Source organism: Muntiacus reevesi, chromosome 3, assembly GCF_963930625.1.
Source record: "Muntiacus reevesi chromosome 3, mMunRee1.1, whole genome shotgun sequence".
NCBI classification, from domain to species: domain Eukaryota; kingdom Metazoa; phylum Chordata; class Mammalia; order Artiodactyla; family Cervidae; genus Muntiacus; species Muntiacus reevesi.
In genome coordinates this window covers 252236175-252249917 of record NC_089251.1, presented here as the reverse complement: position 1 = coordinate 252249917, position 13743 = coordinate 252236175, and the positions used below count along the sequence as shown (strand labels likewise).

General features: G+C 37.5%; 1 protein-coding gene across 5 annotated transcripts in view; it reads left to right on the top strand.

Moving 5' to 3' along the window:
- Positions 1 to 13743, top strand: part of SESTD1 (SEC14 and spectrin domain containing 1) — a 198827-nt gene that overhangs the window by 98774 nt on the left and 86310 nt on the right. The gene's annotated exons all lie outside the window — the stretch shown is intronic.

The following is a 13743-nucleotide window of genomic DNA, read 5'->3' as shown; positions in this document are numbered from 1 at the left end:
CCTTGTGTTTTGCTTTAGTTTATTGTTCTTGTTGAATTAGGAATTTATTTTTATTATTGTGAATGTTTATTTTAAATGTAATAGATTTTCCTCTTTTCAGTGAATTAAATGTATCATTTTTTAGAAAATTGTAATTTTGGTTTGTATTTTCCTGTGTCACTCAAAGGTTTTAATAGTAGATAATTAAAATTTTTTGGAGTGGAATGACCTTTTGTTTTTCGATTCTGTAAGTAATATTTGATTTTGTTAGACTTGTGATCTGCCTTTGCATTATTTCTTCCTCATTTCTTTGAGAAGAGTATATGATTCCCTCCCCCTCTTTTTTTGGTCATTATTCAGATCCTCCTGAGGATGAGTTTATTATCAAGGTATAAAGTTTGATGGGCTTTCCTGGTGGCTCAGTGGTAAAGAATCTTCCTGCCAATGCAGGAGACATGGGTTCCATCCCTGGGTTGGGAAGACCCCCTGGAGAAGGAAATGGTAACCCACTGCAGTATTCTTGGCTTGGGAAATCCCAGGGACAGAGGAGCCTGCAGGTCCATGGAGTTGCCAAGAGTCAGAAATGGCTTAGCAACTAAACAAGAACAACAACAAAGTGTAGTATATAAGATTTATCTTTTTATGTTATGTCAGATGTTTGTATTCTCAGCTAAATTCATGAGTGTTAGTTTTACATATTACTCAAGTTGTTTTTCTGAGTTTTATTGCATTACTTGTAGTTTTTGCCTTTGAAGGTAGTTGCTGTGGTATTTGATGCATAAGCATTCTTAATTTTATATTTTAATTGTATAATATGGCTGCTAACATTAGATGTTTCTTTTTTCATGTTTCAGCTGCTTTTTTGACTTGAATTCTTCAGTGTCAGGATCACTACTTTTGCTTTTTTTTCTTTCGTTTTCTACTTTTTTTTCTTTTTTGATATGCTGTGGCCTCTCTCTTTAATTTTTAGTCTTTTTGATTTACTTTGTTTTAGGTTATCTTTTTTTTTTTAATTAAGGTATAGTTTAGTACACTATTATGTAAATTTTAGATATAGAACAGTGATTCACAATTTTTAAAGGTTATATTCCATTTATGGTTGTTAAGCAATAATGGTATAGTCTCTGTGCTATATAGTATATACTTGTAGCTTATTTTATACATAGTAGTTTGTACCTTTTAATCTTCCACCCTTATTTTACCCCACCTTTCTTAGGTTATCTCTTGCATACAGCATTAGTTCCTTTCTAGGAGCTGTATTAAACAATTATTTAGTGTTAATGATTGTTGAATTCGATCTCAGTTTTGTCATTGCGTGTTATGTACTACTGTATGCATTGAGCCTGGCAGGCTACAGTCCATGGGGTCACAAAGACTCATACACCACTGAGCGCGTTTCACATGCATTGTTGTATTTTCTTTGTTTCTTTGTGATGTGCTTTACTTGCATTTCCGTTTTAAAAATTTCTTTGGACATTTTGGATTTTTTTGTTTTTGTTATAGTAGCTACTTGTGTACTGACACCTTTTAAAAATAGCCTCTTCCTTGTTTTCATGTTTAACTTTCTGCTGTCCTTTATTTTAGTTTTTAATGATGTGCTTTGATCCTTACCTTACTGCTGTTTCAATAATCAATGAGTTTATTCTGTGCTTTTCTTTTTTTCTCTTCTCCCATGTTTTTAGTTGAGTCATACCTACTTTGCCTTCAAACCTAACTGCAGATTTGTTTTTGCACTTAGGTTTACAGTTAAATTTGTTAACTCCTCACTATCAGTCTTTGGCTGAAGTTTCCCACTCACCTACTGGTTAGATCTGCCTCAATTTTTAGTAGATTTTTAAAGAAGAGCTTGTGAACACAATTTCCCTGAGTTCTTACATATTTAAAGTTGTTTTTCTGTAGCCTTGATCCTGGAAGGACAGCTTGGTTCACACTTTGCTTCCTTGATTACAAATGTGGCCTTGTTCTTTATGTCATTTTTTTTAGAAATCTGATACCAGTCTTAATTTTCTTGCAGTTATAAGTCATTTGATCCTTTTGTTTGAAATTCCTGGTTTCATTTTCCCTTTTATTTTTACAGTTTAATAGTTTGATTGTGATTGAAGTCTTGGAGTTTGCTGTAGCAGGTCAATCTTCTACCTACTGGATTCTTTTAATATATATAGTTGGGCCTTTTGTTTCTGAGACACTTTCATTTGGATTGTAGTTTTAAATATTCTAATGTTTTGTTTTTCTTCTATTGGTACTCTAGTTACACATAATTATATCTTGTCTATCTTTCATTTCAAAAGCGTTCTATTTTTTACTTCATCATGTCGTTTTCATCCTCTTCTTTTACTGTTTTCTTCAATACCTTTTATAGGTTTTATTTGTATTTATTCTTGAGCATCTTGTAATTTGATCTTCAATTCTGATAGAATTTTATCTTCACCTTTATTTTTCATTTCTGTTAGCTTTTGTTCATTCTGTTTTTCAGCTTTAAATTTGTGATCCAAACTGGGTTTTGTTGTTGTTGTTGTATATCAAATTCGTGTTTAAGGAGATACAGTTGAGCCTGGAGCGTTTATTAATGTTTTTTGCTTTGTTATTAATTTGGAGATGTATTTTTCATCAGCATAATTGTTCTGATTTAGTTTTATATTGATGAAGATTCCTCATGGTCTGCATTTCTGTGAGCAAGGCTGATGTCTTAGGAACTTATGAGAATACTGATTTAAGAATACTCCCTCTGTTACTGTCGCAAAGCGCACTTTTCCCCTCTGTCTTTATCTCCTCTTGTAGGGGAAGGATTGTCTGTCCCTCCGTTTGCCTCGGTGTTCGATCGATGGATGTCAAGGGAGATTCCTGGGAGTGGGGAGGCTCTTAGGAGGGAGTTCAGGAGGGTGATTGTCTTAGTTTTAGTCCCTGTAGTTTTAAGGATTGAAGTCATTGTAATGAGTGTAAGCTGTAAAGGCATTTATTGAAAGAATGCTGGGGTTTCGCCCTACCCAGAATGGCAGCTGGGCCCTCTCGAGGTCTGAAGCCAGGGTGCGCGGTGGAGCCACCTGCTGAAGGTCACACAGCTGGTGAGGAGCAGAGGTAGGATTTGATCCCAGCTCGGTCTGACGCTAGTTCTTCCTCACGATACCCTGCTGCCTCCGCTTGTTTTCAGGGCTCACACACACACAGTGCAGAAGTCATTAAAAATGGGAAGTGGCTGCCTTGTTGCCTCCTACCTAACTTTGTGCTAGAAGCAGGGGCCAGTTCAAGAAAGCCCTTTTAAACTTACATCTTTTTTCTGTAAAGTAAATAACTGATATAGCTTCTCACTTTAGAAAATTTAATTTTGTATGTTGTGTGTCCCAACAGATAAATAGTATTCTTTCTAATTGCTGTTGCCATTATCTCCCTTCCAGAATATAGTATTAGTTGATGGCAAAGGTGATATTGTTTCACTTATTAGAAATACTTGCTGTCAAAAGCTTCTTTTTTGGCTATCCAGAGGAGTCTGAAGTTTCTTCTGTGGTTGTTTCGTGAGTTCTACAGATCAGATGGTCTGCCAGGTGAGGTGGGGGTGCCGAGTCAGGAGCCATTTAAATATTGCAAGAAAGAACTAGGAACTGGGAAGTATTTTATAGATGTTAAAGGGAGAAAGTGAGGTGGAGGAGGGCTGATGATGAATGCTGTAATTAAAGTAGAGATACAACTTCCGAAAATGAAAAAGTGCTCATGTTAAATAGTGACTTTTCCCAAGTGTTGAAAATAGATAATGAAAACTCACTTGGACTATAAATGTAGTAAAGTTAAACAAGCCATTTCTAAAAGCCAAAATTAAGGTTTGGCTCAGCATAAAGAAGGCTTTATAAAATGCCTCTCTTCATTCATGATCCCGATGGGCCAGGCCCCAAGATGTTTCAGTAAAGGTCCCTGAACTGTGTAATTTAATATTCTCTGCAGAGTAAATGCATGCTCTGTTCATAGTGGTTTGTCAGATAAAATTATTAAACTTGTTTTTCCCTTGCTTCTTCTCCTTCTTCCTAATTATTCTGCCCAGTGACACCTAAAATGAGAAAGCTGGCAGGATTATAAGAAGGGAGTTTATTCAACGAATATTTATTGTGCATTTGTCATGTACCAGGCTTTGTCCTGGGCAAACACGTAGACACATTCAAATGACTGAGATAACACCTACTTGAGATTTCAGAAGTAAGTTTTTTGGCTCTACTGACTGTATAGGTAAAACAAGTTGTTATTAAATTTGAAACATGCTCTTATGTGTTAATGTGTTGTATGCAAAACCTTTGGACTCTCATTCTTTTCTGAGTCAAACAATATGGTACTTAATTGAGTCTCCACCTAAGAGCTCTTCCTGTCTTCTGACCAGCCATTCTGTTCATCCATCACAGTGAATGCCTATTGTGGACATAAATTTTGCTTTTCTTAATAATTTAATTACTTATAAAAGAGTATGCTAACAGTGAGAGGAAGACTTCTGAAAAAATGCCTCCGGTCACAAAGTGAGACGGATGTAAAGGGGCAGGAAAGAAGTCTTCAGTGCCAGCACAGTGCTGAAAGTAGGCATCTGCCTGCCTGCCTTCTTCTTTTTATCTTCTGGTTATTGCACGTGTCAGAATTGGTCTCTTCCTCCTCAACAGTCTTAGTTGGAGACCAAATACTCAGATCTTTCTACATAAAGAACTTTAGGATATGATTGTGAATATGTGAAAAATTTTAAAAATTATGGGTAGCCTGTTTCCTGTCTCTTGGTTTTGAAATAAGGAAAATATTGCTAAATGTAAAAATGTTGTTAAGGATTGTGACTTCCTCTTTTACAGTATTGGTATGTTTAAAGACTTAGTTTTGTTGATTTTATCTTGGACATTTTCAAAGATGCAAGAGCAGAGAGAGTAGTAAAATGAACCACTGTTTACCCGTTATCTGTTGACTATCAGCAGTTAACAATGTGACCAGTCCTACTCCATGTATATTCCCCCTCCCCATCATGGATGCAAATCCCAGACATATTTTGTTTGTAAGTGTTAAAGTGTCATCAACTAAAGATAAGGTACTGTTTTTAATAAACATAAACTCAGTCATTACATCTAAAAAAAATGAGCAGTTCTATTTGAGACATGTTGAAGACCCTCCTTATTCATATCATAATATAGGTCACTGTGTTAAACAAGAGCATGAGAAGTAATGGCACTTAGGCCTTGGATTCAGCGTTAGGTTTAAATACCAGTTTTGCTGCTTTTCAACTGCATGAGCTTGGGCTGATTAAGCTCCCTTCATCTCACTTAGCCTCAGTTTCCTTAGCTGTTAAGTGGAAATAACAGTAATCCTAGTCTCAGACTTGTGAGTTATAAATGAAGCAGTGAAGGTGAAGTGACTAGGATATTGTTTTATTATTATATATAGAACATTTTTCAATAATACTAGTCGTTCTTATTTTATTGGGAGGTATAAGGAAATGTACCTTACATACCTAGGCTTCCCGGGTGGCTCAGTGGTGAAGAATCTGCCTGCCAGTGAAGGAGATGCAGGAGTTACGGGTTCAATCCCTGGGTTGGGAAGATCCCCTGGAGTAGTAGTGGCAACCCACGCCAGTATTTTTGCCTGTAGAGTCCCATGGACAGAGGAACCCGGCAGACTGCAGTCCATGGGGTTGCAGAGAGTTGGACATGACAGAGCATGCATAAGGAAATATACAGATAACTAATTTCACATTCCACCTTTCAAGTGCAGGTTATGTTTTAAGGTGATTTGCATTCAGTGATCCTCTAAGCCTCTGATTTTTATGGGATCCTGAAAAGTCTTAGTATTATTTTAATTCAGAGGCATATTTTAAACTTTTCTCAAAAGCAGATGGTTTTAGGACATATGATACTGTTGAAAGAAACAAGTGTTTAATCTTTACTCAAATCTTGGATGTTTTTATGTATATTTGTATGAAAGCTTTGAGATACCCTAAGAGACCATTCTTCATTTTTAAAATTTGTTTATTTATTTATTTTGATTACACTACATCTTCATTGCTTTCTCCAGTCGCGGCGAACAGGCGCTACTCTTCATTGCAGTGCTCAGGCTTCTCACTGCCGTGGCTTCTCGTGTTGCAGAGCAGAGGCTTCAGGCGCACGGGCTCCAGTACTTGCAGCGTTGTGGCTCGTGGGCTAGTGAGCACAGGCTTGGTAGTTGTGGCAGAGGGACTTGGTTGCCTCGTAGTGTGAGGGATCCTCCCGGACCAGGGATTGAACCTGTGTTCCCTGCACTGGCAGGTGGATTCTTATCCACTGCGCCGCCAGGGAAGTCCAAGAGACCATTATTTATAAATATCCCCGTAGGTTAAAAGTAAAAAGCAGCTCTGAATGCCCTTTGTAGTGCCAGTTTACTTGCGGTGGTAGTTTGGGCACCTGTAAAGTAAGAGTGGTAGCAGTATTATTGCTTACACTCTCCTTTCTTCCCTCTATTTAATCCATTTAATCTTTTCTTCTTATTTTACACCAGCCAGAATGTACAGTGTTGAAAGAAATTTGTCTTTGTAGCTGAAGTTCTTTCATAGCAGGGTATTCTAATTACAGTGTAAGTTGGGGATAAATTGTTCAGCATAAATAGTTCAGTTTATAGACTTTCTGGAACAAATTGCTTACATATTTTTAGTTTTTATTTTTTAATAGTTGAAGTGCACATCACTTTCATCCAGATTTTCCTGATTTATAAAATGTTCAGTTCTGTTTTTTAAATTATTTTTTGATAACTTTATTAAAGGAAAATTTATGGTTCTAAAATTCACCCATTCTAAGGCTGCAATTCAGTGATTCTTTAACACATTTTTGACTAGGGGATTTTTGCAGAAACTAATGCCTGTGGCTGGTGATTTGTTATGAAAGTGAACATTGAAATGTCTGTGGTCAATAACATTTGGGTAACAAAAGATGTAGTAATACATCTCTGGTCAGTAATACGTTAATAGTTATAGAATCATCACTGCAATTTGATTTCACATTTCCATCACCCCAAAAAAGAATCCTTTGCCCATTACCAATCATTCCCCATACCTAACCCAGATCCAGGCAGCCATTACTTTGCTTTGTTTCTATGGATTTGCCTGTTTTGGGTATTTCATAAAAATGGAATCATGCAGTTTGTGACCTTTTGTGTCTGGCTTCTTTGATTAGCATAGTTTTTTTTTTTAACATAATGTTTTATGGTTCATCCATGTTGTATCATGTATCTATATTTCAATCCTTTTTTAATTGCTGGCTAATGTTCTATAATATGGATGTACCATATTTTATTCATTCAGAATCGATGGCCATTTGAGTTGTTTTCATGTCTTTAGTGTTATGAATAATACTGCTGTGAACATTTGTAAGTTTTTGTGGGGACATGTAGAAATAATGGTTCTCTGTTAATTCATGTGTTTTCAATTTTGATTTTATTATGTGACAGTATAGTGGAGAGAAGCTCTGTGCAGGGTTTTAGGAGTTTGGGTTTCATGTTATTACTCAACATGCTGTTCAGTGTTAGAATAGTAAATCTGTGTTTATAGATCTCAGTTTCTGCTCTAGATTGAATCTTTGTATCCTCCCCAAAATTCATATGTTGAAAACTAATTGCCAGTGTGATAGTGTTTGGGTGGGCCTTAGGAGGTGATTAGTACACTTTTAAGAGAAACCCCAGGGAGCTCCCTTGCCCTCCTACCAAGTAAGGACGTAGAGGATGACCCCCCAAGATCCAGGAAGGGGCTCTTATCAGACCCTGGATCTGTCTGTGCCTTGATCTTGGACTTCTCAGACTCCAGAACCATGGGATATAAATTTATTTATAAGCACCCACTTTATGGTATTTTTGTTTTAGCAGCCTGAACGAAACTGAAAAATATATTTCTGTTATTTATAAGCCATTGAATCTATGCTATTTCTACTATAACAGCCCGCATGCACTAAGACAGTTTCCGTATCAGCAAGGTGAAAAAGTTGAAGTAGATGCCCTCCGTGGTTCTAATCACCGGTTTTGAATCTATTAGTTTTTGTCTGACCTTGGACAAATTACTCAATTTCTCTGTGCCTCAGTCTTCTCATCAGAAAAAATGGGGATAGTAATTAATTATGGCTTCCCTGGTGGCTCAGATGGTAAAGAATCTACCTGCAGTGCATATAGTTATGTTGTTTTGAGAAGGAAATTATATTCTTGAAACTTGAAAAAAAATGCCAAGATGTATTAAGCTACTTGTGATATGTTTGTGCCCGTTTTACTGTGTTGTACCAAGAAGGCCTCAGCGGAAATGCTTTGGCTGTGGCCTCTGTAGAGAATCAGTGGTAGAAAGCTGAATAGTAGCTGATGGAGGAAGGAAAATTGAACTGTTAAAAATAGATGCCATTGAGTGCTTACCATTCTAGAGTATAGTAAACACTGCACTGTATTAGCTGACCTAATCCTGGGTCTGGTGAGTTAGATTCAGTGACTATGCCCATAAAAGAAAAGTAGAGTAATTGTCCAAACCACCTAGCTAGTAAGTGGCTGCCTCCTAGTCAAGGAGGCCTAGGCCATGATGCTTATTATTACTGCACCAAACTGCCTTTCTGGGAGAACAGCTCCCCGGGACAGAGCCCCATGGCAGAAAGGTGTGCAGTGGGGAGGACTTTGCTTGGGAAAGATACCTAGTATTGCTAACAGGCCTTCTGAAGGAAAAAGAGGTTCTCATGTTGTACATAGTTTTCCGTATGTCTTATATTACTTGGCTGCATGTATAATTGTGATGTGACTGTTTAGTTACTGAACACGTTAAGGAATTTGCAGTATGTTCAGTATTGTTTTTGTGTTTTTGACTCAAAAATACATTGTAACATACATTGTTGTTGTTTTTTAATGGACTTTTTGTCTGATGGAAAATAACTTTCATGTGTTCCATTGGCTTCTTTCTACTTGGGTAATGCCATAATAATTTCCATTTTGTGAACAGTTTTCCATATCTTTAGTTAACTTACATTTTTTTTAACTTTTCTTTTGTACTATAATACATTTTTAGCTTTTTTCCAGTGTGCTGTTTGATATGTACCAAATGTTTTCCATTATATAAACAAAAATTAGGAACCTAATGATACTTTTGTTCAATTGGTTAGACGATTATATGTCTGAATTAGATTTAGCCTGAGATTATCGCAATGAAAGGTGGTATGTATATCTTTGCTGAATATAGAGTAGGAACACTTCTTTCTAGGATAAAGGTGAGTGGGGAACAGATTTAGTGATGACCCAGAGAAATTTTGAGATAAAGAGGAAAGGAGGAGACACCTACAGCGGATAAAGAGAGGTTGGGATCTAGAAATAAGATCATGAGTCTGTTATCACATGCTTCCCCTGATGACTGAGACAGCCCTGTTCCTCAGCAGTGAACCCAGTGGACACACCCGTTGCCCTGGGGAAGAAAGCGGCCCAGGCTTCTTGGAGCTCAGTGCGATAAGATACTCAGGTTCAAAAGCTGTGATGTAGAGAGTTCACTTCAGAGAGCCAAGACTGTCTAGCCATGGAGTGCTCTAGAGCTGGGGATGCCAGAAATGTCTTTACTGGAATTCCATCAGCCTCATTCACTTCTCTAAAGCAGTATTACTTTTGCTGCCCCAGTTTTGGTGAGGAAGGATTTACTTATAAATTAACACAGATAGGAAAAGCCAAAAATTTGAAAAAGTCATACAATAAAGGACTTTCTGAAGCTGTACCTTCAAAAAATGAAGGTTTACAGTTGCTAAGGACTTGGTAGACTAGCTCAAGAGGGGAGGAAGTCCTTAAAGAACTGAGTTCCCTTTTGCTTTTGTGCATACTCGAGTCTGACTCCTGAGGAGAAGGGGCAGCAAGGGTGATATAGGGGTACTTGCTTGTATTGTTTTTGAAAAGAGTTTTTAAGTGGCAGGCTATTGTTACCATTAGCTTTAAGCTTTTTGACATTTAAATACAGTGTAGTAAATACAAGTCCCATTGGACCTTTCCTGTAGAGTTTTCTTGTCTTTCAAAGTAGGTTATGTTTTCATAGAAAGCCTGGCACTTGCTCTCTTTCCTTCATCCTTTTCTTCTTTTCTCCCTCCCTCACGGAATAAACTAAGTCCTGACCCTCCTGTAAAAATGGTGTCAAACGAGGATACTTCAGGTTTCAATTTTATTTAGAAGAATTACTGTTTTGGATAGATCTGTATTGTTGTGAAAGTTAAGCATTTTATCATTTTCATTTGAAGTCTATCTAAAAGGCTTTCAGAATTGTCAATGTTATTGTAAACCCAGATTAATAATCATACATTGGCACCTACAGTAATAAAAATGACATGTGTTTTTAACTGTTGATTTGCTTTATTGATATATTTTTGCAAAGTTGAGTAATGTTTTTTTTTGCATAATTTTACATATGGATGTGTAGGGTGATGTGCCCAGCTAGGTAATACTTAGTACCTCTATGGTGTGCTTATTTGTTCTCATCTAAGGTTGCTCTTGCTTTGTAACAATAGTTGAAAGTATTTGTAATCTGAATTTAAGGACAACTGTAGTATTTCTTCTAGAAATAGAAGGCTAAAGGGAGCGAGCCTGCATTCTGATTTTGCTCATTGCCATTATGTGTCTACATGATGTAGACTCATTAGAGAAGATTTAGTTAGCCTTCGGCTATCCTAATGGGTTTTCAGTGGTTGTTAAAAATGCTCTTCGAAGAATAACTAAATTTTCCAAATAAACTGGTTGATTTATACTCAGTGAAAGAGGAATTCCAGTGCACCCATTCATAGCATCAATTACAGTCTCTTATGAAGTGTAATTTGCACAGTCTTGATTAAAAGCCCCTAAATTCTCTTTTCCTGCTGCTTAACACATCCTCTGCTGCCCTCTAACGGCTGCCCATTGGTAGAACCTATTGTGGTCCCCCTTACCATCGTCATAGACCTGCCTTTCTCCAGCATCTGGTGATTATGTAGCTGCTGGATCCCTAGGAAACGGTCCCAGTAGAAGAAGCTGGAAGGAGCTGCTTTGAAGGAAAAGTATGCACATGTGATCTGTGATCATACCACGAGGTGTTGATGGTCAAGTAGTTGTGATGATGTTAGGACTCCTAGGGTGTGTGTTTCAGTTTACTGTTTGTAAATTACTGTTTGTTCATTTGTTCGTTGATTTATCCATGCATCAATGAAATATATTATGAATGCCAAGGATATCCAGAGCATCTTGCCTTGATTCAGTCTAGTAGATGCTTCTTGTAGATTTGTTAAGTGAGTGAATGAATGAGTAAATAAATATGAAGATAAATGGGACTTGGTCTCTCCTTGGGGAGGCAAAATATCAGTTTAACTACTTAGTTGCCCCAGCTTTCCTATTTTTTTTTAACCTCTTCAAGATCTTAAGATCTTCAAACTAGACGACAGATACAAATTTCCATTGAAACCTAGTCTCTCTATATTTTTCAGAATTTCTCAGAATTTATCATCTCTAACTGTAGACGGTCTCTGTTTTCAGATAGGATTTATTTTGCACCCAGGAATGAGAATTTACTTCAGTGTTTCTTGTTTTTGGTTGGTGGCAGCATGCAGTCATGGTTGCACATTTTCCTATATATTCATCAGTCTCAAAGGCGTCTCTCCTGCTATGAACTGGCTTTCTGCTTCTTTTATGAATAGTAAATTGTGACTTAATTTATCTGGATAGTTTTAAATACCATATATGAAATATGACATGTTTGTGTTAAGCACGTTGTGAATTGTTGAATTTTCTGCTATTTTTTTTAGCCTGCTTCACTTGGCAAGTTATTTTTAAAAACTTATTTTCCTTGCCACTTTCCGTTAACTCATATCAGGTATATGCCAGTCATTGACTTCATTCCTTGTTCAAGAAATTTTTCACTCAGGTATGTTTAGGTTCAATAAGTTTCTAGTGAAAAATCAGTGATCTGGATCTACCCACTGGAGAAAAGTATGAGTAGATGCCCCATATTTAACACTTATTGTGATGATAGCAGTGGATAATGAAATTTTGCAGGATTTTCTCTTTATTTTGTTTTGTATTGCGTTGGCTGTGAAGATGTCTGCGGAATAACGTGAACGATCTTTTTGGCCAACTCAATACGTTAACTATTTTATGAACTATGTATAAGATAACTATAAATAGGCAGATTTGTTTTTTGTTTGTTTCTGATGACTGTGCTTGATGGACTTGAAAAATCTTAAATGACTTCTGTAAAACTAGATTTAATTGGAACTAGTAGTACAGTAATCATGACTTTTCATTACCCACCTCTTTTATGATAACAATGAAAGAGATTGGTGGAAAGGAAACTCTAGAAGGGAGGAAAATGTAAAAGGTAAACATTACCGCTTTCATCTCTTTGACTGCTTCACATTTTATTCATCAGTTTGATCTTGGCCCACACATCCAAAACCCACATTTCTCATTACTTTAGATTACTTTTTCATCACTTTCAAGATGTTCTTTAAAGAAAAAGGCTGTTGGATTAAACAAAAATCAGTATTTTGCCATGCTGAGGTGGTTTTGTGAAGTCATGGAAAGTTTGGATACAGCATCTATATCCTAGGAGAGTGATGAAATGTACTATTGCTTCTGGATGTTATAGTTTTCCAAGATAAATCTATACCAGAGATTGAACCATCTCTCTTTTGTGCTTTAAGTATGTGGAGAACACAGTGGTGAAAAATTTGGCACTTGTTGGCATAAAATTGATAACCTGACTTGCAAAGCTCACATAACACAGATGTTACTCAAAGGGTCACCTTTAGCTATTATTTCTTATGCCTGAAGAATTCCAGCTTTTCTTTTTTTTAGGCACTGATTAGTTGTTATTTTTAGGGTGTATTTATTCATTTATGGCTGTGCTGGGTCTTTGTTGCTGCGTGTGGGCTTTCTCCAGTTGGGGTGAGTGGGGCCCACTCTCTAGTTGTTGCAGGCGGGCTTCCCAGTGCAGTGGTTTTGCTCGTTGTGGAAAATAGACTTTAGGCATGTGGGCTCAGTAGTTGTGGCTCATGGGTTCTGGAGTGCTGGCTCCTGAGCTGTGGTGCATGGGCGTAGTTGTCCCATGGGATGTGGAATCTTCCTGGACCATGTACTGAGCCCATGTCCCCTGCATTGACAGGCAGATTCTTTTCCACCGAGCCACCAGGGAAGCCCTGATTTGTTGGGCTTTATTGTGACAACATTCAGAAAACTAAGATATGGCATCTGGTCCCATCACCTCATGGGAAATAGATGGGGAGACAGTGGAAACAGTGTCAGACTTTATTTTTTTGGGCTCCAAAATCACTGCAGATGGTGACTGCAGTCATGAAATTAAAAGACATTTACTCCTTGGAAGGAAAGCTATGACCAACCTGGATAGCATTATTAAAAAGCACAGACATTACTTTGTCAACAAAGGTCCATCTAGTCAAGGCTATGGTTTTTCCAGTGGTCATGTATGGGTGTGAGAGTTGAACGGTGAAGAAAGCTGAGCACCGAAAAATTGATGCTTTTGAGCTATGGTGTTGGAGACGACTCTTGAGAGTCCCTTGGACTGAAAGGAGATCCAACCAGTCCATCCTAAAGGAGATCAGTCCTGGGTGTTCATTGGAAGGACTGATGCTGAAGCTGAAACTCCAATACTTTGGCCACCTCATTTGAAGAGTTGACTCATTGGAAAAGACCCTGATCCTGGGAGGGATTGGGGGCAGGAGGAGAAGGGGATGACAGAGGATGAGGTGGCTGGATGGCATCACTGACTCGATGGGCATGGGTTTGGGTAGACTCTGGGAGTTGGTGATGGACAGG